Genomic DNA, 2,792 nt, shown 5'->3' with positions numbered 1-2,792 from the left:
GGTGGGGTCAATAGCTAGTGGGGTCAATTGCTGATGGGGTCAATAGCTAATGGGGTTAAAAGAAACATATATACATACATACATACATACATGAATTAACTCACACGTAACACAGACGACCTTCAATAAGCAGTACATGTATAGGGGTTGGTAACGCCTGCTGTCCTGAGACTCACTTGTTCGACCCCGGGGTAATCCTACTCCACCCAGCTGTAAATTTTGATAATTGGCTGAAGGTCAAGGTCACTCCAGAAGGTCGATGAAATGTATCTATGGTCGAATATTCCTCCCTGATGAAAGATATCCATCGTCGGATATTCCCCCCTGTTGAAATATATCCATCTTCGGATATTCCCCCCTGTTGAAATATATCCATCTTCGGATATTTCCCCCTGGTGAAATATATCCATTGTCCAATATTCCCCCATGACGAAATATATCTACCAACGAATATTCGACCACAATAAGGACTGGTTTTTGGCAATTTATGCTTGACCCACCAGCCGTCATCACTGGCCAGGCAGAGAATGTGTGCTATTTGTTGCTACCACTGTGAGATTTCAGATGACGCGGTAATGTACATAAACATCCATTCATAAGAGAAACATTCATACAACGTACACCCACATTCTTAGTCGTACAGATATTCATACAGACATTCTCACAAGCACAAACATTCAGACACACACACACATTCATACAATCATTATTACAAACATTCACACAATCAATCATGCAAACATTCACACCAACATTCATACATACAAACATTCGTACATTTCTTGTTTCATAATAGTGTGGGCGAAAGGTATTGTGATTAGGTTAGGTTATGTTAGGTTAGGGTTGAGTGTTGTGGTGAGGGGTAAGTGGTGATGGGTAGTAAGTGGTTGGTGAGTGGTGATGAGTGGTAGTAGTGGTGATGAGTGGTGATGAGTGGTAGTAGTGGTGATGAGGGGTAGTAGTGGTGATGAGGGGTAGTAAGTGGTTGGTGAGTGGTGATGAGTGGTAGTAGTGGTGATGAGGGGTAGTAGTGGTGGTGGTAAGTGGTGATGAGTGGTAGTAGTGGTGATGAGGGGTAGTAAGTGGTTGGTGAGTGGTGATGAGTGGTAGTAGTGGTGATGAGGGGTAGTAAGTGGTTGGTGAGTGGTGATGAGTGGTAGTAGTGGTGATGAGTGGTGATGAGTGGTAGTAGTGGTGATGAGGGTAGTAGTGGTGGTAAAGTGGTGATGAGTAGTAGTGGTGGCAAGTGGTGATGAGGGGTAGTAGTGGTGATGAGGGTAGTAGGTGATGAGGTAGTAAGTGGTTGGTGAGTGGCATGAGGGTAGTAGTGGTGATGGAGTGGTGATGAGTGGTAGTAGTGGGTGATGAGGGGTAGTAGTGGTGATGAGGGGTAGTAAGTGGTTGTGAGCAGATGAGTGTAGTAGTGGTGATGAGGGTAGTAGTGGTGATGAGGGGTAGTAGTGGTGGTGGTAAGTGGTGATGAGTGGTAGTAGTGGTGATGAGGGGTAGTAAGTGGTTGGTGAGTGGTGATGAGTGGTAGTAGTGGTGGTGGTAAGTGGTGATGAGTGGTAGTAGTGGTATTTGCGGGGTAGTAGTGGTGGTGGTAAGTGCATGAGTGGTGAGTGGTGATGAGAGGTAAGTGGTTGGTGAGTGGTGATGAGTGGTAGTAGTGGTGGTAAGTGGTGATGAGTGGTAGTAGTGGTGGTAAGTGGTGATGAGGGGTAGTAGTGGTGGTAAGTGGTGAGGATAAGTGGTAATAAGAGACATTGGTAGTCAGGGAGAGGAAGAAAGCGAGAAATTAATGACAAATAACGAAAGTATGAAGAAGAACGCTAATGCAGGAGGAAAGGAAAAAGAAGAAAGAGTAAAAAGGACAAAAAGAAAGAGAAGGAAAAGAAAAGGAGTAAGAGGAGGAAAGAACAAGGGCGGGAGTAGAGTAGACAATAATAAAGAGGTGGAATAGGAATAAAGTTGATAAAAGGGAAAGAAACGAGTAAGATAAACAAGAAATACGATAGAGAGAAGCGTTAAAAGTCAACACACGTGTAAAGTTTACTTAGAATATTTTATCTAATTAAATTTTTGCTTTAATTGTTCCCATTATGAATACTTAAGTACTTTCCATAGTAATTTTCGAATGTATGTATGTATGTATGTATGTATGTATGTATGTGTATAAAAGAGTATAGTTGAGTGTGTGTATGTGTGTATGTCTAGATATTGAAACATGTTAATATGTGCATTTGTATGTAGGTATAAATATGTATACTTTTATGTATGTTTTGAGTGGATTGTTGTCAGTAGATGTGTATGTAAAAATATGTATATACAGATGAATGTTTTCCTTTCTCCCTTCTCAATTCCTTCTATCTCTCCTTCCCTCTTTCTTTCCCTTGCCCTCTTTCTCTACCTTCTCCTCACCTCTTCCCTCGTTCTCCCTTTTTCACCTTTCTTCTATTTCATTTCTCTTCTCTCATCTCTCCTCTTCCTCACTTTCTCCCCCTCCACTTTCTCTCTCTCTCTTTCTCTCCTATCTCTACCCTCTTTTACTCTCTCTCTCTCTCTCTCTCTCTCTCTCTCTCTCTCTCTCTCTCTCTCTCTCTCTCTCTCTCTCTCTCTCTCTCTCTCTCTCTCTCTGCACCCCGGCCTTCCTCAGAGGTGCCGACCTATGCAATCGGCTGAAAATGCAAATGCAACAAAATTCAATTAAATTGGGAGAGGGTGAGGGTGATCGAGTCCTCTAGTTGTCATAATGAAACATTGCAAACTGGTTGATCAGTTGCAAGTGTAGT

The sequence above is a fragment of the Homarus americanus genome, unplaced genomic scaffold (genome assembly GCF_018991925.1).
Source record: "Homarus americanus isolate GMGI-L3 unplaced genomic scaffold, GMGI_Hamer_2.0 scaffold46823, whole genome shotgun sequence".
NCBI lineage: Eukaryota > Metazoa > Arthropoda > Malacostraca > Decapoda > Nephropidae > Homarus > Homarus americanus.
The sequence above is the reverse complement of the archived record's forward strand: the minus strand, read 5'-3'. Positions refer to the sequence as shown.